Raw genomic sequence first — 23,091 nt, 5'->3', positions numbered from 1 at the left:
ACACGTCAGGACGAACAAGAAACAACACAGAAGATGCTACCAATTTGTTAATTATACGGTCGCCAGCCTAATTAGGCATTAACTGAGTTTCTTCCCTGTACAAGTTGATGTACGTTCATGCAAAACCACCCGTAATAACACTGCATAATATGGTAAATTTTAGAACCAGAAAATCTACTGAACTGATAATTTCACTTTCTGTACTAATATGGATAAACCATAAATGCATAACATTACACTATAATGTTTACTACAAAACTTCGTACTGTCTACTGATCTGATTAAAATCGGGCATAGGTTACCCTAGAAATAGCACTTTCAAAACACGCACACAATGTCAATTTTGATAAAGGTAAAACACTGATAAATTTTGGTTTTTATTTTGGTTTTAACTTTGCTGGTCAAATCAGTTTAGAACACTTGAGAATTCAAATGAATAAAAAAAGGGGGGGGGGGACCCTGAAACTGTTATGATCACTGTATAAAAAAAATTTGATTACTGAAATCATTGTGTGCTCAAGATTTCCAATATATGAGTTACTGCTCTTTTTATCTTATTTCCTGCTCATTTAAATACCATTATATCTGTCTCGAAATAATTAAACTTCATTACTAAATCAATATCAAAATTATCTTCCAACTTTGTCAGACCTTTGTTATTCGTCTATTGGTTCATTAACAAAAACTTCTTTAAACATCATTCTAACATAGATAGGTCTGCAGGTAATTATTATTAACATAAACTTTAAATCTTCATTTCGGGACACTCGGATTGCACAACATGTGGAGACGACCCTGTCTAGGTTAGTGATGAGGATAATTAAATGATAGGACAGTTCTGGTAAAATTTAAGTTGTTATTGAACAGTATGGAACAAAAGTAACACTGGTCCACACGAATACAGTACTAAAAGATTCAACCTGTTTGTATCGATGCGGCGGTTGGCGGGCGGCGAGGTGGCGAGGCACAAAGCACACATACACCCACAGCAATGGCTCTTGATGTACCGGCACTTTAATTCTTCTTAGCGTCGCAACATTTTTCCATTTAGTGCCTATGGCATTTTGCCATGCTGTATAGGCGTCGGAACGGCATATCCGAGGCTCAATGAAACTACGTCTTCCAGGAGAGCCTCCTCGATCCAGAACGTGTTGCTCAGACCGATGCCCAACTCCGACTACTACTGCTGAGCCCGTTATGCCGTGCCGCGCCCGTGTGCATTTTCCCGCGCTCGCCTGCCATCCACCTTTTCCGCTCCCTTACAGACAGGGTATTCACTCGAGGTTTTGCATTCTACATTTCCTAATACATTGCCTGTGTATGGACCAGACGCACAATTACAATTTTAACATCTTACAATAGTTTCAACGTTTCTTACATTTCAATTCTGTTATAATATTGCTTGAAATTTGACATAAACATTAATATTCACATCGAAAATTGTTTACAGTTTCTTTAACATAATGGCATGAAACAAAAAAGAAATGAAATCAGAACATCGATTACACTAATTTATCGAAAATCAGAAAAAGAATTATTATATGTACAATAGCACAGCGTTGTTGTTGTTACACACACTAGGATCTAATAGAAAGCTTGTAGTAAGACCTCGGAAAAAGTAAAATTATTTTCACTACGTCCGAAACTTCCTGACAGATTGAGACTGTGTACCCGACCGGGAATCGAATGTGCGACCTACTGCGCCTACTTGCGAAATAAGTACTGTGCAGTTAAAATACACGTGACTTGTACTTTGGGCGGAACAGACTAAACGTAATATCAAAAATCATTGAATTATACTTAGACTTAACTATTTGTATCCTTCTTGCCCTGCGGCCTCTATGTTGTGTTGTTGTGGTCTTCAGTCCTGAGACTGCTTTGATGCAGCTCTCCATGCTACTCTATCTGTGCAAGCTTCTTCATCTCCCAGTACCTACTGCAACCTACATCCTTCTGAATCTGCTTAGTGTATTCATCTCTTGGTCTCCCTCTACGATTTTTACCCTCCACGCTGCCCTCCAATACTAAATTGGTGATCCCTTGATGCCTCAGAACATGTCCTACCAACCTATCCCTTCTTCTGGTCAAGTTGTGCCACAAACTTCTCTTCTCCCCAATCCTATTCAATACCTCCTCATTAGTTATGTGATCTACCCATCTAATCTTCAGCATTCTTCTGTAGCACCACATTTCGAAAGCTTCTATTCTCTTCTTGTCCAAACTATTTATCGTACATGTTTCACTTCCATACATGGCTACACTCCATACAAATACTTTCAGACCGCTCTCTATAAGATTTGTGAAAACCGAACAATATGACAAATTTGAAATAATAGTTAAATCAGTTATTCGAAAAATGTGAAAACAGAGCGCAGGTCGTTGAAGCAGTAAAACCGTACCTAAGGGACTCTGGAAAGCCCTATATTCCCAATGTTGAAACATCGTTTACAAATTACTCGTTTTCTCAGAACGTATTTGAGCTAGGAAGTTGAAATTTTTACAGGTTATCTGCTGGAGTATTGGCTACAACTTAACACAGGCATTTTTAAACATTTGAATTCGGTTGTTAGAGATTAATTTTTTCAATTGTAATGAAAATTCACTACTTTTTTGTGCCACTTTTCTTTATAAATTCAGCAGTACACAGGTTTTTGATAAGTTTGTGTTAAGTTACGCAGAAAGGACTGTGGAACATTGCCTGAAAATTTCAAGCAAATTGGTTTCGTACGTCCCGAGAAAACATGTAATTTGTATGAAAACATAAAACATATGGGAATCGGACGACAAAATTTGGGTTACATTTATAGTGCGTTCCAGGTCCATAAGACGAATTATCTACGTCTTCTGCAAACTTCTCCTCCAGCTTCCTCTTTGTCCTCCGCCTGTTCACTCTGGCTTGTATTTCTAGGCTATTTACAGCCCTGTCAGCAGCCTGAAGACGTTCCTTGTATAAAGCAAGCAGAGTTCGTATCACGTAGAAACCTGCCTTCATTCCCATATTTCGAAATATTTTGCAGCTTACAACGTTGCCATCACTAAAAGTAGCAACAGCGTCATACAGACCAAAGTGAAGTGTTTCTACTCCGACACACACAGTCTTGGGGATTCTGGACCATTTAACACTATTTACATTTTTATTGGGGTTTTGAGTTTTTGCATGAACCCTCTTAACCAACTCAACAGTTCAGGTGCTGCTAAGTCTCGGAAAACAGGTTTTACCACCTCCATTATCGCATCAGGCAGACTATGTTTATGAGTGTACACTTGATCAGTTAGCAGTCCCTTGTAGTACTTACGCCGACTGTTTTCTCCTTTGGGACACACGTAATGATAAAGACTTTCATCGGTTGAAAAAGTATGGAAGAAAAGAGCTCAAACAGCCTTTTCATTTCATGGGCACTGTCTGTGTTTTGCCTAATATCCATTGCGTAATAGTTCTGTATTTTGTCAATTACACTGTCAGTTAACCTTCCCTTCCCATCGAACCGTACACCATCACTGAGTTTTTGTCTTTTGTACGAAGCGTTCAGTCGCCAAAGTCTTTATGCCATTCGTTTCTGTACTTGTCCAATACACTAAATTTCTGCGCTACGACTTCATCTCCGTAGGGCTTCAGTTCTTGAATATGTTTGAATCTTTTAGAATTACCGTCACCAAGGTAGTTCACATATCGCACTTTATCACATGCGACAGAACGCTGAAATATACTAGCAACACCAGCCACTGCCATACCTCCATTAACCACTATAGTTAGCTGTGCAATTATTTTCATGTGTACCTTTATTTTTCTGTGGACACCTGCGATATTTATATAGTACTGCTACATCTAAAACATTCCCTGTATACGTACTGGTGGCAGGTACTACACCATGAAGAGATGTCTGTCCCTGTTTATGCTAACTACCATGGAATGCTGCAGCCAAGTCTCTGTTACCACTGTTTCCTATTACTACCTCTTCCACAGCTTTTTTCACAGATTCTATGCAGGCATCTTCTACTTTAGACCCTATAAATCTATTATAGTTCGTAAACTTGGTTGGGGGATTTGGAAGATTCACCATGCCACAGAAAACTGTGGTGTCACCGCCAGACACCACACTTGCTAGGTGGTAGCCTTTAAATCGGCCGCGGTCCGTTAGTATACGTGGGACCCGCGTGTCGCCACTATCAGTGATTGCAGACCGAGCGCCGCCACACGGCAGGTCTAGAGAGACTTCCTAGCTCTCGGCCCAGTTGTACAACCGACTTTGCTAGCGATGGTTCACTGACAAAATACGCTCTCATTTGCAGAGACGACAGTTTAGCATAGCCTTCAGCTACGTCATTTGCTACGACCTAGCAAGGCTCCATATTATTCAAGAATGTATTCTAAACTGATAATATTGTGAATCATGTACCGTCAAGAGCGAAGTTCATCATTAATGGGTTAAAGTTAAGTATCAAACTAATTACGTCTGCTATCTTAATTCTAATTCCTTGTCATGTTCCAGACGTCACGTCAGTATAGTTCTTCCCTCCTCACGCCAGCCTGCGTGAGCTGAAACGCGTGCATTTCGGCCTCCTCTAGTAACACTCTTCTGCCAACACAACAAAAACTCCACCTGCAGTAGCACCCTTATCAATTATACGCAATGCATAAACAAATCTAATGTTGTGTTCATGGTTTTTGCTACCATTTTCTTCATTTGGAGTTACTGCAACACTGTTGTAAAAGGTGGTCATGTGATTCTTTAATTGAGAGTTCTATACCAACTTCACTGCACTAAATACATCTTACACAGTTATGCAAAAATTCTGTCGAGAACTAGCGTATCAAATATTTCATCCACATCCGATTCGCCCATAAAACATTCATACCTTTCACTAACTGAATCAAGTTTCCTTTCTCATTTTCATTGCAATTGGCAAGTGTACCAGCAATGTTAGGTTCAAACAGTTGGTTATCATACCTTTATCTTTCCGACATTCCTCATTTTCTTAAAAGCCTTCAGAGGGTTTCCAATCACTTCATGTTTACCCACGATTATCCTTCAACAAAACAGATACTTCATTGAACGGAATTCACTCCCCCGCTGCTGGCTGGCACTCCTGTTTCACTGCGGCGCTGGACTGCACAGTGCTGCGCTGCGTCGCAGGGAGTCCCCTCTCCGTCTCCAGCGGCTGGAGCCGGCATCCAGGAGGCAGCGGCTGGACTCTCTCACCTGAATAGGTCGCCGCAAATATTAAAATACGCGTCTGCTGTGAACTCGTTGTGCTCACCGAGGATTTGTCCCGTTTATTTCCGTTTCCTAATAATGTATCTACAATTCATCTAAAATAACTAACCGTTTACTTTTTTCATCAATATTATCTCCCTGTTTTAGAATAAATAAGCGTAATACTGTTTTGTTGCTGCCGTAGGTGTGCTCCTTAAATCACAGATCAAAGGACCTGCTCTCTGGTCGATTCAGATTTTTTGCGAGTCACGGCACGGTATTTTATAGACCCCCGATTTCCCACGACTTTTATTGTTATGTGGCAAGCTATGGCGCACTCGTGATTTATATTACGTAATGACCCGAAGGCATTTTTGACCCTATTTCTCTGAAATATACGCACACTTTCATCTGATTTTTTGCCTGTACACTTCATAGAAGCGTACTTCACCTTACAGGTTGCCGTCCATACATATGGCTTATTTCTCTTCTTTACACTCTCGTTAATTTTGATATATGTAGTTTTCACTATTTCCCAGTCATATTTATTTCCAACGACGATCTGTCTTAATACGCCTAATTCTTTCTTCGTCTTGGCGTAATGGAAGCCGTGTTATTCTACGTACGACAGAGTAAAAGAATGGTTGTTGCTGGCGCAGAGGATGATTGTCAATAGATCTGCATCTACATCTACATCCATACTCCGCAAGCCAACTGACGGTGTGTGGCGGAGGGTACCTTGAGTACCTCTATCGGTTCTCCCTTCTGTTCCAGTCTCGTATTGTTCGTGGAAAGGAGGATTGTTCGTATGCCTGTGTGTGCGCTCTAATCTCTCTCATTTTATCCTCATGCTCTCTTCGCGAGATATACGTAGGAGGGAGCAATATACTGCTTAACTCCTCGCTGAAGGTATGTTCTCGAAACTTCAACAAAAGCCCGTACCGAGCTACTGAGCGTCTCTCCTGCAGAGTCTTCCACTGGAGTTTATCTATCATCTCCGTAACGCTTTCGCGATTACTAAATGATCCTGTAACGAAGTGCGCTGCTCTCCGTTGGATCTTCTCTATCTCTTCTATCAACCCTATCTGGTACGGATCTCACACTGGTGAGCAGTATTCAAGCAGTGGGCTAACAAGTGTACTGTTACCTACTTCCTTTGTTTTCGAACTGTATTTCCTTAGGATTCTTCCAATGAATCTGAGTCTGGCATCTGCTTTACCGACGATCAACTTTACATGATCATTCCATTTTAAATCACTTCTAATTCGTACTCCCAGATAATTTATGGAATTAACTGCTTCCAGTTGCTGACCTGCTATATTGTAGCTAAATGATAAAGGATCTTTCTTTCTATGTATTCGCAGCACATTACACTTGTCTACATTGAGATTCAACTGCCATTCCCTGCACCATGCGTCAATTGGTAGCAGATCCTCCTGCATTTCAGTACAATGTTCCATTGTTACAACTGCTCAACATACTACAGCATCATCCGCTAAAAGCCTCAGTGAACTTACGATGTGATCCACAAGGTTATTTGTATGTATAATGTGAATAGCAACGGTCCTACGACACTCCCCTGCGGCACACCTGAAATCACTCTTACATCGGAAGACTTCTCTCCATTGAGAATGACATGCTGCGTTCTGTTATCTAGCAACTCTTCAGTCCAATCACACAATTGGTCTGATAGTCCATATGCCCTTACTTTGTTCATTAAACGACTGTGGAGGGAACTGTATCAAACGCCTTGCGGAAATCAAGAAACACGGCATCTACCAGGGAGCCCGTGTCTATGGCCCTCTGAGTCTCGTGGACGAACAGCGCGAGCTGGGTTTCACACGATCGTCTTTTCCGAAACCCATGCTGATTCCTACAGAGTAGATACAGCGCGATCAGCCGTCGGAACAAGGTACCACAAGGATTGCGCCCTTGTTGTTTTTGTCGTCTTGTCCTTACTCTCTTTGAAGTATGATTTCACTGCTTCAAAGACCTGTAGACTATTTTTATATTTTATAAATAACTGACGTAACTATTATTGTAAACTAGCTAACCACACGGCGTGCCCTGGTATGTATTTATTCCAGTGTTCTATTAGTGCATGTCCTCTTTCTCCCTCACTCTGTTAATCTCCTCCTTACCTCTCTCTGTCCGTCTCCTCCTCTTCCCTTTCTCTATCTTTCCATCTCCTCCCCTCCCTATGATTCCATCTCCTCCTGGCCCTCCCTGTGTCCACCTTCTCTTCCCCTCTCCCTGCCCATCTCCTGCCCTTTCCTTTCTGTGTGCATCTCCTCCTCCTCCTCCGTCTCTCTCTCTCTTCCTCTCCCTGCCTCTGTCCATCGCCTCTATCTACTCCTTCTCCTCCCCTCTCTGTCGACGTTATCGCATACACTCCAATACGAGGCGGGTGGTTCTTGCCCGTAAACTATTTCTTTCCCTAGATGTGATTGAAACGGTTCCAGGGGTTTTGAATCACTTTCTTATCCGTCCCTTTGCCCGCATACGCACGTGTGAAATTATATTTCACACCTATTTAATATATCTCACTCCTATTTGTACACACATTTCACCTGTATATTTAGCAAATTTCGCCCTGCAGTTTCATTTTCAGTCATGTCAATCTTTACGACATATCTCCTCAACTGTATGCTGCACAGTGATATAATTTTGGAGGTACATCCAGTGGTGTATCTGCGTACTGTCTGCGAAATGGGGTGCGAATAAAATTAGTAACAAAGAACTAATAAATTTAAATGTCTTGCATGATGCGGTAGTTTATTACGCATCTCAGTGTTTGAGTCATATACCCTAAACTAAGTGTCGTACAGTGATGTAATTTTTCTGGTACATTCAGTGGAATGCGTGAATACTGTCTGAAAAAAGTGTCGCGAATATAGTTAGTAGTAAAGTAATAATAAATTAAAACATGATGCCTCATGTGACAGTTTAAAGGATTGAAAAACGATCTTTTTTCCTTTCTTAATTTTGTGGTAGTCGTCAGTGACAGAAAAGTGTCGTAAAGGTTTGAAATTATGTTTACAGTTTGTTGCAAGTCTCTAAGCACGTCTGTTGTGTACATAGTTCCACGTAGTCAGTGCGTACACAACTTTCCCACTAGAGCGCGCCCCGCTAAGCACAACAGCGCAGGCGCAGCGCTCGTCCGTCTCCGCACTACGAGATGGCGCTGCCTTAGAGACGGACCAAATTCTGCTTCCGCCGATCCGCGTATTAACATGTAACGCAGCCAATGAGATTGCTGCTAATGTAGAACCTTTTCTCCTCGTGGATCACACTCGCACAGTGGTACTTGAATGCACGAGGTATTATAACGAGTGTCCAGACCTCCGATTAGTGAGTCTGCATTTGTCTGCACCAGTCTGTAGCAGTCTATAGTCAAGTTTCAGTCTGCGCCTAATAAGATTACCGTATTCCTGTAAATAGCCATGAAGATAAATGTATAGACACTTTTGTCAAGTATCAGAGATATATGTGAGAATAAGATTAACGTACCAATACCAAAGGAACTTCAGATTGTCAATTGTAAATAGCATCCAGAACCAATTTAAGTAATTTTTATGCTTGTTATTATTTTAATAAATATGTGTGAAAATTAATCAAGTTCTGTTTAAAAATGGGTCACCGTCAATCTGCTACTCTAAGCGTGCAAGTGGCATTTCTATCGTCTGACCTAACGGCACAAGATAAACACGCCACGATAAGATCACGAGATATATTGCTAACACTCGTCTACTTCGTTAGAGCGACAAGTCAAATAATCTAATGGTGTGTGTACTGAAGGTCTTACAGTACGCATACCACACCGTCATTGTCAAATACTGTATGACTGAGGTATGGGTAGTTCCGCGTCGTGAGCTACAGTGCTTTTTCAAGCCTAAATGGTTCAAATGGCTCTGAGCACTATGGGACTTAACAGCTGTGGTCATCAGTCCGCTGGAACTTAGAACTACTTAAACCTAACTAACCTAAGGACATCACAGACATCCATGCCCGAGGCAGGATTGGAACCTGCGACCGTAGCAGTCGCGCGGTTCCGGACTGAGCGCCTAAAACCGCGAGACCACCGCGGCCGGCTTTTTCATGCCTACCCCCACATCTTTGATAGATGGGTGGGTGTTATCCCCATAGTGGTTGTTTGCAGACAGCAAGTAAAGATCTGGAATGAGATTTTCACTCTGCAGCGGAGTGTGCGCTGACATGAAACTTCCTGGCAGATTAAAACTGTGTGCCCGACCGAGACTCGAACTCGGGACCTTTGTCTTTCGCGGGCAAGTGCTCTACCATCTGAGATACCGAAGCACGACTCACGCCCGGTACTCACAGCTTTACTTCTGCCAGTACCGGGTGTGAGTCGTGCTTCGGTAGCTCAGATGGTAGAGCACTTGCCCGCGAAAGGCAAAGGCCCCGAGTTCGAGTCTCGGTCGGGCACACAGTTTTAATCTGCCAGGAAGTTTCAAGTAAAGATCTGTCAGATAGAGGACGTGCGCATGCAACGCAAAGAGTAGGGAAATCTGATTTTCGTTATTATGTTTAGTTTGACATCGCGTGAACGCTTTTTCACCACAGAGGTACGATTCACGTTTATTTTGACCCACGAACAGTCGCAGTACGTCCCAAGTTAAAGCCGCCGTCCGGCACACTGTTTTAATCTGCCAGGAAGTTTCAGATCTACTAAAAATATTGTTATTTTTTTCGGATCGTAGTATAAGGTTTTTATTTGTTCCTCTTGTAGCATCTGAAGACGGCCATTGTGGACCGAAAGCGGTTATGGGTGTCTCACGAAAAGTGACTGTGCCAAAAATAAACAAAACCTGACATAACTCCCTTCTGCCATTATGTCACGTCGGCCCGAGTTACCGGTCTGACTGCAGGCAGCCACGTTTTACGTCATCGGCGGGGCGCTACAGGACCGGCCGGCCGGCACCTGTTCTGCGTCATTCCGCAGCGACCGGTTCCCGTATCTGCGGCGGTCACCCGGCATTTCGTCCGCTGGCCTGATGCGGCACAAGAGTGTTCTAGGAATGTACGGTCTCGGAATTTTGACAGTAAACCGGACTGCGATGATGATGATGTTTGATTCGTGGGGCGCTCAACTGCGCGGTTTTCAGCGCCCGTACAAAGCCTCAATTTTTACGCAGTCCAATTTTTTCACAATCCAATCTAGCCACTGTCCCAAATGATGATGATGATGATGACGTTGATGATGATGATGATGACGATGATGACGATGATGACGATGATGACGATGATGACGATGATGACGATGATGACGATGATGACGATGATGACGATGATGACGATGATGACGATGATGATGATGACGATGATGACGATGATTATGATGATTATGATGATGATGATTATGATGACGAAATGATAAGGCCAACACAAACACCCAGTTCCCAGGCAGAGAAAAATCCCCAGCAGCGAGTGGCAACTGACCCTTAACATAGACAAATGTAATGTATTACGAATACATAGAAAGAAGGATCCGTTATTATATGATTATATGATAGCGGAACAAACACTGATAGCAGTCACTGCTGTAAAATATCTGGGAGTATGCGTACGGAACGATTTGAAGTCGAATGATCATATAAAATTAATTGTTGGTAAGGCGGCTGCCAGGTTGAGATTCATTGGGAGAGTCCATAGAAGATGTAGTCCATCAACAAAGGAGGTGGCTTACAAAACACTCGTTCGACCTATACTTGAGTATTGCTCATCAGTGTGGCATCCGTACCAGGTCGGGTTGACAGAGGAGACAGAGAAGGTGCAAAGAAGAGCGGCGCGTTTCGTCACAGGGTTATTTGCTTAGCGTGATAGCGTTACGGAGATGTTTAGCAAACTCATGTGGCAGACTCTGCAAGAGAGGCGCTCTGCATCGCGGTGTAGCTTGCTGTCCAGGCTTCGAGAGGGTGCGTTTCTGGACGAGGTATCGAATATACTGTTTCCCCCTACTTATACCTCCCGTGGAGATCACGAATGTAAAATTAGAGAGATTCGAGCGCGCACGGAGGCTTTCCGGCAGTCATTCTTCCCGCGAACCATACGCAGCTGGAACAGGAAAGGGAGGTAATGACAGTGGCACGTAAAGTGCCGTCGGCGACACACCGTTGGGTGGCTTGCGGAGTATAAATGTAGATGTAGATGAACCCGGCGGAGAATCGAACCCAGGACCCCGTGATCCAGAAGCAGCAACGCTGGCCACTAGACCACGACCTGCAGACCCGGACTGCGGTCAACGACGGCTGTGTCGTAGCGCCAGTCCGTTGTAGTTGGAGGAGCACAGCGGTTATCGCCTCCGTCGATACCAGAGTGGGCGAGGACACAAAATCGCTAATGTCAGTGGCTTTAGCACTATACGGGGTGATTCAGAAGTAGCTGTACACACACTTCGTGGATGTAATGTATGTACCAAAATAAGAGTAAAATTTTGAGTAAAGTTTTGTCTGAAACTGCGTTATTTCCGAGTTGCGACGCTTAACGTCATTTGTGGTGGGGATTACATCATAGGCCAGCAGTGGCTCTTGACGTGTCGTGTTTGCCTGCATATCGACTGGTGTTGCTGCTCGTTTGATTCTGGCACGAAATGCTTGTGTTTAGTTGACTTCTGTGTGGTCCGTTGTACTGTACGGTGCTGTTGCAGCGTAGCGGGACCACACGTATTACGTACACTCACTGTGTCAGTAGTTCGTCGACTGAAGTCGCCGTGTACGGTACGACGGCGTATCCAGACGGTGAATACGCGGATATGACCGTCCTTTACGATGCAGCAGAAGGCTATGCGCGAACAGCGAGACGACGATGTATGGAAATGCTTCTAAACACAAGAGTACCAAACCATAAGGCTTTGACTGCTGTGGACAGGCGTTGAAGGAAATATGGCGTTCGTAGTGCACCACGGGTAGGTCGGCCTCAACTAGTTGGAGTCGGTGTTGAGAACATCCTAGAAGTGGTAGATGGAGATCCGCCCGTAAGTATCAGCCCTGTAAGTGCCGCTGTAGGGGTTCCTGAATCAACTTTATGGCGGCTTCTTCGGAGACAGAAATTCGATCCCTTTCACCTGTAGAAGCTACAGGAGATGACACCTGCCCTAGGCTGCAACAGCATCGTAGAGTACAACAGACCAGACGGAACTCAACTAAACACAAGCATTTCGTGCCAGAATCAAACGAGCAGTGTACTGGGGTGTACAAAGCAACACCAGTCGATATGCAGGCAGACACGACACGTCACAAGTCGCTACTGGCTCGTTACCCGTGCGGGTATCGTGAACGGCCACAATATGCAAGTGTGTGTGTGTGTGTGTGTGTGTGTGTGTGTGTGTGTGTGTGTGTGTGTGTCTGTGTGTGTATGTATGAGAATGAACGCGTAACTACAGTATGAGGGTATCAACATCGTTTTGCACTCAACAGTTGGTGTGGTACAGTGGACGGTCAGTTACTCGGAGCGCATGTTATTTCACAGTACCTGACTGGTGGGGTGTATCGCTAGCTTTTGGAACGTGAACTGGGCGGCCTGCTTCATGGTGTCGCACTCGCTACACGAACCTTCTCATGGTTTACACACGGCGGTGACCCTTCACGTTTAAATGTTTGGGGTATCCCAGCCCTGCTTATCCCGATGAGTGGGCAGGTCGTGCTGCACCAGTTGCTTGCCCCCACCCCTCCCAGATCACCGTATTTTGAGGGGACCTCACCGTGGTTCAGGTCGAAAAATATGGATTTTCGGTTTTAATCATATTTCGATAGATTAAAGTTTTATTCAAGTACTCTGAAAAGGATTTTGCTGAAAAAATTCTTTTTCGAGCATTTAAAGAGCATTTTCCTACCACGTGTGTTTATGTGCCACGCCCACTTTTCTGTCACCCACTGTCAACTCTAAGCCATATGGACATACCATTATTAGCAAAATAGAACGTGTAGGCCATGTTCAAAAACGCGTGGGAACAAGGCTGAGAAAACTGTTGATGTGAGAGGAAAAACACTAGAAGATGGAAAATTGTTGACTGGACAGGGTCGGTTAACTAAAACTGAAACAGAAAACTTGCAGGTATACTATAGGTAGGCAATTAGGAGAAATAAAGAAAATCTGGAGGCAATGAAGAGAGATGTTTGGGCCATATTCTTCCGTAAGTCCTCTACTGATGATAAGGCACGTCATGAATTGTGTCCATCAGGAGAAAATTCGTGGTGCAAATACAATTCGGCTTAGGCAACTGGAGAATCTTATTCTCACCAGCATTCTCTTCCTGCTGATGTTATTACAGCAATTAAACCTATCCTCAGAGACTTGGCTCATCCTGACCTTCTAAGGAAATGTCTGCATGGGCACTCACAGAACCCAAATGAATGTTTCAACAGCATAATTTGGAACCCACTTCCTAAAACTGTATTTGTACGCATGCGTAAAATGAAACTAGGAGTTCATGATGCTGTTATTACATCCAATTGTGGTAATACTGGAATGTGTTGGGTACTGAAAAAGCTGGGAATTAATCCCGGTGAAAATATGATCACTGGGCTGCAACATTGCGATAAAATGAGGATAGCCGATGCTGACAGGTCTGCATCTAATATGGCCAAGAAAGCAAGACAAACATCCGGGAATGTGAAAAAGAAGCTGGAAGACCTGCTAGAGGCCAAAGAAGGGCCATCATCCCGCAAACTAAAATTTTCAGTACATATGCCCCATTATATCGGAAACAATCATAGATAAATGAATGAAATTTTCAGAGACTCTGCATAACATAAACAGTCACCTCTGGTACTACATTCATTAATATTCCCCCATTAGGAAGTTCACAAAGAAATATTCTCTGCAGAAACAACTTAATATTTTTTGTTAATTAATTTAAAAAAAGTATTTCTTAAAAACTATAAAATGGATAAAGTAGATTTTAGTACAGTTGACTCCATTCGCATCGTGTAACATACAGTAATAATATTAAGGTCCTGCATCAAATAGTTTTTTCATAAATCTGTCAAATACTTGCCGAAATTAACACGGGTTAGATAGGCAGGGTGTGGTCCCCTCAACCCCCTGGACTTGTACCTTTGGGGCCATCTTAAGGAGCTCGTGTACGGCGTTGCATCTGAGAATGCAACACAACCACAGCAGCGAACCGAAAAATGGTTGTGCAGGTGTGCAGAATGAGGTGAACGGAGGCTGCAACATTCAGAGAGCGGTAAGGCGTCCTGAACCTCACAGTCTTCGTCTACACGAACACAATTTTGAAGGTGTCCGGGGTCAATGTGCAGGACGTAGTCGTGTTCAGCTTCGGGTCCCTTCGCGACGTCGCTTTCGGAGAAGAATCAATTTTGTGTTGTTTGTGTCGCGCTTGTCATCCCTACACTGCTACATAGCTCTGAAATTAAAGCAGTTTTAAAAGAAGTTTACTAAACATTTTACGTTTATTCCGATGCATAAATCATCCTGTATGTGCAAATGTAGACTGGAACGGGAAGTGGCGGAAATGAGGATGCTGAGGTGAATGTGTGGGGTTACAAGGAAGGACAGGACTAGAAATGAATTTGTTAGAGGAGCTGTGAAAGTGGGACCCATGGGGAAAAAGATACAAGAGAGCAGTCTAAGGTGGTACAGACACTTAGAGAGAAAAGGGGAAGAGTATATGGGAAACAGAGTTGAAGATACAAAGATTGATGGACGGAGAAGGAGAGGAAGACCGAAGATGAGGTGGAAGGATAAGATATCCGGGGACCTAATGGGAAAAGGATGGAAGAAGGAAGAGGCAATGGATAGAGCGCTATGGAGGAGAAGGATCCAGAAGAGCAACGCCGACCCTACGTGACGTGGGACAAGGCGACGATAAAGAAGAAGAAGAAGAAGGAGGAGGAGGAGGAGACTGGAACGGGAAGGAACCTTGATAACTGCAACGGTTAAAGTAACTTTCCGTCAATCACTCTGAAGCGATCCGCAAGGGTAGTGATGTGGATGAAGCCGCGGCACTTGCGCGCGAGTGCGGAGTGTCGGGCGCACACTCTGACGGCCGTGTCCTGTCTGCGCCGCTCCGCCCTCTCAATGTGACCGACTGCTGACTGGCTGAGTGAGTGAGTGGCACGTGAGCGACTGCCGCCGGCAGTTTAGTCACCGCGGCGTGCCCCGGCATCACATCCCCACACGGCCGCCGGCAGTCCGCCTGCCGCGCCCTGGACAGTCGCGCCGCTCCAGCTCCAGTCGCGACCCACCGGCCGCCGGCGCTGCACCTCCACTGCCCCTGCCTCTGCCTCTGCCTCTGCCTGCTCTCCAGGGCTGCTGCCGCTACAGACGGGACAGGTACGTCGCTCACGTGCCGCGCTGCCGGCCCCAGGGACCAGGAGCGCCTCCACCCTGAACACAGCTACTGGCCAGCCGGTCCGTCTAGACCGCGTCCACACACCAGTACTCAGGCGACAGATACAGCACTCGCGCGTCCTATTTGCGCCAGTCACATTCTGCACTTGAACAACACTTCCGTCAACTTTTCATACTAGCGAACGCGTCAGTATCAAGAACTGAATGGCTCACTGAAACGAGAAATCCTAACAAAGTTCGTCGCGAGAAAATTAAGTTTTAAATGAAACAACAAGTTTACTGTTACCAGTCACTGTATATCTACGACGCGTTTCAAAGGTTTGAACCTCCATCATCAGGTGGATTTACATTTGTTGTTATGACATCTATGTGTGTGCTGTGTTACGATTTTGTCGAGGAACTGTCTGCACTATACAGTGCCCCAAGTTCCTTCAAAAAATCGTAACACAACAAACACACACACACACACACACACACACACACACACACACACGTCATACTAACAAATGTAAATCAAACCTGATGATGTAGTTTAAACCCGTGAAACGCGTCGTGGAGGTAACAAACAGTAAATGAATGTTATCCATAGTGCATGCTGTTGAACTCCTGTTCCTTCACAGGGTGTAGAAAAATTACCGCTACCAGTCAAGGCCATAGCCCACATGTTTGTATGTAAACACGGTGTATTTCACGAGTGCACATCGTAATAGTGAAATATGCAGCTAAAATTTGTAAAACTGAAATATGGACGTGAAAATGATAATAAGTGTGCAACTAAATGGAAAACACTGTCACCACAGCGTAACTATAATAATGGTGCTTCATTTTTATTGATCTCCAACAATATAAACATGCACATAAATGTATAAATACCTGAGGATGGGCGCAAGCCCGAAACCGGTCGTGTAAGATATAAATAACCTTCTATTGTGTCTGGTAGCGGAAATTTTACTGCACCCTATAAATAAACAGTGACTGGTAACAGTAAAAGTTGTTGTTTCATTTAATGTCAATAGCAGTCACGGTAAATTCTAACCTAAAAATGTTCACATTTAAAATTAAGTTTTTCTAAATTCCAGCTATTAGCAGGCACGTAACTTTTGCAGATTTACACCTAGGGGGAATACCAACACTAAACAAGCGTCGAAATGCACTAGATACTGTGTGACTTAATTGCAAAATTATTTATTGTTTCTTTTCACCTTTCAAATTTCTCACACCTAAATACTGTGTCACGTGAAGACTTTTTAATTGAAATTTTTTTCGTACGACAGGGCTTGTTTCCATTACACAAAGAACACTAACGAAATAAACAAAATTTGAATGAAGCAAACTGCAAAACGTGTTTCTTTTGCAAATTTGTCTCGAAGTACACGCCGCAATGAAACTCCTCGATTTCAGAAGTATGTTCAGATTCGGATTCGTGATTTCTGTAGCACAATGGAAATGAGCGTTTGGCTTCTTTGGCCGGGAGGCCCCTTACGGGGCAGGTCCGGCCGCCTTGGTGCAGGCCTTATTACATGCGACGCCACATTGGGAGGACTGCGCGCCGGATGGGGATGAAATGATAATGAAGACAGCACAACACCCAGTCCCTGAGGGGAGAAAATCCCGACCAGCCGGGAATCGAACCCTAGCCCGTAGGACTGCAATCCGTCACGCTGACCACTCAGCTACCGGGGCGGACTGCAGCACATTCATACACAGGAGCTGTAAATTTTAATGAAGGAGACAATATTGTAAATTTTAATGAAGGACGCAATACCGTCGTATATTGACTTTTTAATTCATCTGGCACGACCGTATTTCGTCGTGAAAATGTGTAGCACAATGTATTTTTCTACCCCCTTTTATACACTGAATTTTTTCTTCTGGATGTCACGGAAGGAAAACTGCTGTTACAGTGCACAGTCTGTAACACTGAACGTTTGTCGCTTCCCCATGCTACCGACAGTTACCTTTTTGCTACTACTTACTTTAGATTAAGTTCGTCATTTCTGTGACTAACTAGAGACTACTTACTCTGCATTTCTTTACGGTTTCAGCCCATTATTCAGGTGAGTCAACTGCTTGCATTTTCGGCTTTAACACTTCTCTTACAGCGAAATCAGCACAACATAGCAACAACGTACGCTCTGGCAGAATAAATGGTTCAAATGGCTCTGAGTACTATCGGACTTAACTGCTGTGGTCATTAGTCCCCTAGAACTTAGAACTACTTAAACCTAACTAACCTAAGGACGCCACACAAACCCATGCCCGAGGCAGGATTCGAACCTGCGACCGTAGTGGTCACGCGGTTCCAGACTGTAGCGCCTAGAACCGCTCGGCCACCCCGGCCGGCTCTGGCAGAATAATCTGATGTTGCCTTTCCTCACACCATCCGCAGTCGACCATCTGAAGACAAGCCCCACCGCTGTAACTGAATGATTTTGGCCTCTCATTTCATAACATTGGTCATTGTTACATAGTATCACGGGAATGACTTTTCGAGAGATGGGAAGTGTATTCCTTTCCGGGGTTGTACAAAATTTCGTTCTCCAGTTTGCCGGCCGGAGTGGCCGTGCGGTTAAAGGCGCTGCAGTCTGGAACCGCAAGACCGCTACGGTCGCAGGTTCGAATCCTGCCTCGGGCATGGATGTGTGTGATGTCCTTAGGTTAGTTAGGTTTAACTAGTTCTAAGTTCTAGGGGACTAATGACCTCAGCAGTTGAGTCCCATAGTGCTCAGAGCCATTTGAACCATTTGAACCATTCTCCAGTTTGTTCCATTCCTATAAATTCCTTTTTCTTCTGACGTTTAGATATAACTACAATCATCAACTCTGACACTTGGGATATTTTTGATACTGCAGCCGTTTCAAAGAATAAAGCTGCCTTTCTCTGCGGCAACAATGCCGACACTTGCTGTCTGTTGCGATGGGTTCTCCCATTCAAGCGTGGAGACATAGAAATGAAGCCCCAAAACGAAGCGCAACTTCAACTTGGCGGAGAAAGTTAGAGCAACGTACGCTGTGAACTGATCGAGGACGGAGGCAGCCTGTATGTAGCATACACAGTCTCAGTAAGATAAGCAGAGTACGGCCGAAACTGGCAGTGATTCTAATCATAGTTCTGTAGTTCTGTGATTGTGTCTAAAAGAAAATGAAGTGTGTATTTCCAGCATCTGTCTTGTAAACCTGTCGAACATGAATCACGCCTTACCACCAATACGGAACAGCGCTGAATAAGGCGGGTTTGCGAGAGTTGTGTTTAGCTAACATTTTCCTTTTCTGTTGGAGTAGGTGAAACAAGGTAACTTAACTGTTGCAATGATGTGAATATATTTCCTACCCTTATCTTAAGTAAAAAATACTGTATTGATCCTGTTTCCCCTTTCGGCTTATTTTATTCGCATATATAGGGCGCAAAAAAACTACGAATACAAAATTTTGGACTCTTTAGAGGAGATATCTGACAAGCAGGTTACAAGTGTACCGGTTCCCTACTATGGGTCCTTGAAGATTTTGACGCTAGGGGTGTTCAGAGGCTGCGTACAGACTTCCGTGCGATGAATAATATTGTTTTTTTTTTTTTTCATTTTGCTGAAAATGTCGTCCGTTTACGTTCAAGCACAGCTGGTGTCTGTGTGCTAATGATTGTCTAGCACAGCGGTTCTCAAACCTCTTTGGCGATGGAACTATTTTGAAACTCTAAGTATTTAACCGAGCCCTAAAATAAGCAAAACCTGGTTTTATGTTTATTCTATAGTTACAGTTCAGTTACATAATGAAAATCACACAACAATAGGCACATTACTGACTAGTAACTTACATAACATTATAAAAAACAACACACAATAATACAAAACACAAAATAAGACTGGGGTACCGTGGGACTATTCCGATCATTTCAACTATAAGCCCTATACAGGGTGAAGCGAAATTCGCAGCGCGACTCCTCACATGCTAGCGATAAAAAAATCTCTCTCACAAAATTTCGTTTGGCGAGTACATCCGGCAGAAAAAGGACGTTAAAGAGTGGCAATCTGGCAACACAGTAACCACATACATGGTAACCACCTCTGTCAGCACACATTGGTTGTACTGTGCAGTTGGAGCAGTGTATAAAGTTTTGCAGGAGGTCGAAGGCTCGATCGTGGGTTGGGGCGCATTTTTTTGATTTGATAATTTAATTCTGCCACTTCATTCTGTAATACACAGCATTTCTTGGGTCACGCGTATTCTAAATTTACAACATTTTGTAACGGTGAACATAACAAATGCGTGGTTAGATTAATAAAAAAATACAGTTGAAACAAATGACCTGTCATAGAACAGAATAACTACAAAAGCAATATCAGTTTGGAGATGCTAAAGATGTCAGCACAGTACAATAACACAGCATCTACTTGTCATTTACACTACATGTAATATGAGCGCTCAGATGTCGCACATTAGCAACCAGTGACAGTAATGATGTCCATATTAATAACCGCATGAGTTTCACAACAGAATACGTTGTCCTCAGAACATTAGATGCTCAAAGCGACCTCCCTCCGGGTCCAAACATTGCGCAGCCCGCCGGATCTTACAGCTTTGGTCCCCTGGCATCAAAGGAGCAGCATGAACACACGCCACCAATTCTTCCACATTCGTCGGCTGAATAGAGTACATGTGCTCCTTCAGGTGTCCCCACAAGAAGAAATCCAGGGGGTTTAGGTCAGGTGAAAGCGGTGGCCATAGAAATGTACCTCCAAGTCCGATCCATTTCCTTGGAAATGTTCTGTCCAAATACTGTCACACATTAATTCCATAGTGTGGAGGTGCACAATCACGCTGAAACCATATCTTCTGCCGAATATGTAGTGGAAGCTCTTCCATCGCATCAGGCAGATAGTTCGAGAGGAATGCATGACACCTTCGTGACTTCAACCGATCAGGCAACATGTAGGGCCCAACCACCTGTCGGGCAATATTCCGGCCCAGACGTTGATACCAAAGCGAACTCGGTATCCACGGTCGTCGGTGATGTGTGGGCTAACCTCACACCAATGGTGGGCATTGCGCATGTTCAAGACACCCTCACGAGTGACTGCTGGTTCATCTGACCATAGAACGGTGTTCCCAAAGTCATCGTTGGCTACCTGTTGTTGTTGGAACCATTCACAAAATTGCATTCTCTGTTGGCGATGTGCAGAACGCAGGTGTTGCTCGGAAGCATAATGATAGGGGTGCAGCCCATGCTTATTGCAACGCGTTAAGGACAGTGTGTTGCGAGACATGCACCTGCCTTGCTACGCTAGGCGTACTTCGCTGATGTTCTTGGTGTATGACCTCCAGAATAGCTACTCAGTAGCTGGAGTACGGCGAGTCCTTGGATGACCTATTGAAAGGTGGCTACACTGAGCCACTGCGCCAGAGATTGCGCCAAAGAATATTATTCTGCCGCCTCCACAGTGCTTGTCGAGAGCTCGTAGAAGTCAGTGCTTGGAGAGAGCTCGTAGTATTCAGTGCTGAGATGTTGTAGCAGAGAGTGTTTGTTGAGATGTGCTATTAGGCAGTGCTTGCTGAGATGTGATATTGGAGAGTTCTGGTTGAGATATAATGTAAGGATTAGAATGATTTTTATCAATATAAATGAGGTAATTAACTCCGTTTGTTTTTAATCTCAGTATCCTAAATAATGCGTCATTACAGGTTCAGTCAACAAAGCATCTGGCGTGTGTTCTTGTATTAGTGTAATTCTGCTTTCCTTACGCAATTATCGTATTTCTAATTTTCTTTTATAACGTCAGTATAATTGGTATTTAAAAATTCTTGTCTTGTTGAAGAAGAACCGTGCCAGATGTGTACGTTGAGTTATACTTCCACACACAGAACAATTACATTTGTGCTTGGGTTTTGTAGGTTTTATAGTTGCTGGGGACTTAATTAATTAACTGTGTTTATGAAAATTTTCATTTAATTCTTTGTTGTTGTTCTTTGCAGTCAGATAGCGTAATAATTCTAGTCAGGGCCAACCGTTTACGAGACACAGCGTAATCGGACATACAGCTACTAAAAACTAAAAATATTTTCAATTATATTTAATTAAGCCCCCATGCACTATGTCATGCGATGGTGGAATGAGAGGACCTGACTCCCGAAGGGGCAGCTCCATACGACGAAACACATTTTTATCTGGATAGAATCGACGAGGATATCTAACGGCATATTCACGAGCAACACCAGACCGGTTAGCAGATGCACCAGGGACCAGAAGCATATCCACATATTCATCGTTTGTGTATGCCATACATCTGCCACACTGGTTTAGCGGTTTACAATGAGAAAATTCTATATGTCTATACATGTACGCACATTGGAGTCTGTCACGGGTGTCTCACGCCGCCCGCAACTAGTCCCTGTCTTGCGGACGGAGCATACGGGTATAAACACGCCCTAAGTCCTGTCAGCTGTTCCACCTAATGCGCATTACCCTTCTGACAGATATTGTTCTGCACGATTCATCCCGACACCGCTAATTGTGAAATATTCGGTTTCGAATTACACTGATTCCCTAACGGCAATAGACGTGATATTTCCACAATCCTATCGATAGAATAATAATAATAATAATAATAATAATAATACATTGAGATACGTAGTAAACAGCATGCGGTTACCAGACTGAATGTTGAAAGGTATAATTAGAGGGACCACGGTGATAACACATACAAATAATAACCGAGTTTGGACGTTATTCGCCGGCCGCTGAGGCCGAGCGGTTCTAGGCGCTTCAGTCCGGAACCGCGCTGCTGCTACGGTCGCAGGTCCGAATCCTGCCTCGGGCATGGATGTGGGTGGTGTCCTTAGGTTAGTTAGGTTTAAGTAGTTCTAAGTCTAGGGGACCGATGACCTCAGAAGTTAAGTCCCATAGTGCTCAGATCCATTTGAACCATTTTTTGGACATTATTCACAAAGCAAGTTTCTACTTCTGCTGGTAACGTAAGGCCCTAACTAAATGTAATCGACCTAAACGAGGCAAGAACAATAGTTGGTACTAATCTATGGGATCATGTCCGACCCTAGTAGCTGAGTCGTCAGCGCGACGGAATGTCATACCTAACGGCCCGAGTTCGTTTCCCGGCTGGGTCGGAGATTTTCTCCGCTCAGGGACTGGGTGTTGTGGTGTCCTTATCATCATTTCATCCCCATCGAGACGCAAGTCACCGAAGTTGTGTCAACTCGAAAGATTTGCACCAGGTGAACGGTCTACCCGACGGGAGGCCCTAACCACAGGGCATTTCCGTATGGAACCATTGGAGAAAGGTACAAAGAAAACAGGTTTCGCAGTGGCCGAGCGGTTCTAGGCGCTAGGGTCTGGAACCGCGCGACCGCTATGGTCGCAGTTTCGAATCCTGCCTCGGGCATGGATGTGTGTGATGTCCTTAGGTTAGTTAGGTTTAAGTAGTTCTAAGTTCTAGGGGACTGATGACCTCAGCAGTTAAGTCCCATAGTGCTCAGAGCCAACAGGTTTCGCATCTAGTAGATGAAGTCGTGCGAATAAATTCACGCCCACAACGTGGAAAGGGCTTCTTCC

The 23,091-nt window shown here is 44.0% G+C and overlaps 1 protein-coding gene across 2 annotated transcripts in view; it reads left to right on the top strand.

Annotated features, from left to right (window-relative positions):
• The window catches only part of LOC124544843 (myrosinase 1-like), a 523,720-nt gene that overhangs the window by 162,722 nt on the left and 337,907 nt on the right, over positions 1-23,091 (top strand). The window contains exon 1 of one of the 2 annotated variants that reach the window (XM_047123550.1): positions 15,394-15,512. The exons of the other annotated variant lie outside the window; for it this stretch is intronic. The gene's annotated coding sequence lies outside the window, so the exon portion shown is untranslated. Of the gene's footprint in view, positions 1-15,393; positions 15,513-23,091 lie in introns of those variants that run through there. 2 annotated transcript variants of the gene reach the window in all.

This window comes from Schistocerca americana, chromosome 8, assembly GCF_021461395.2.
Source record: "Schistocerca americana isolate TAMUIC-IGC-003095 chromosome 8, iqSchAmer2.1, whole genome shotgun sequence".
Lineage (NCBI taxonomy): Eukaryota > Metazoa > Arthropoda > Insecta > Orthoptera > Acrididae > Schistocerca > Schistocerca americana.
This window is presented reverse-complemented; position numbering and strand designations above follow the sequence as displayed.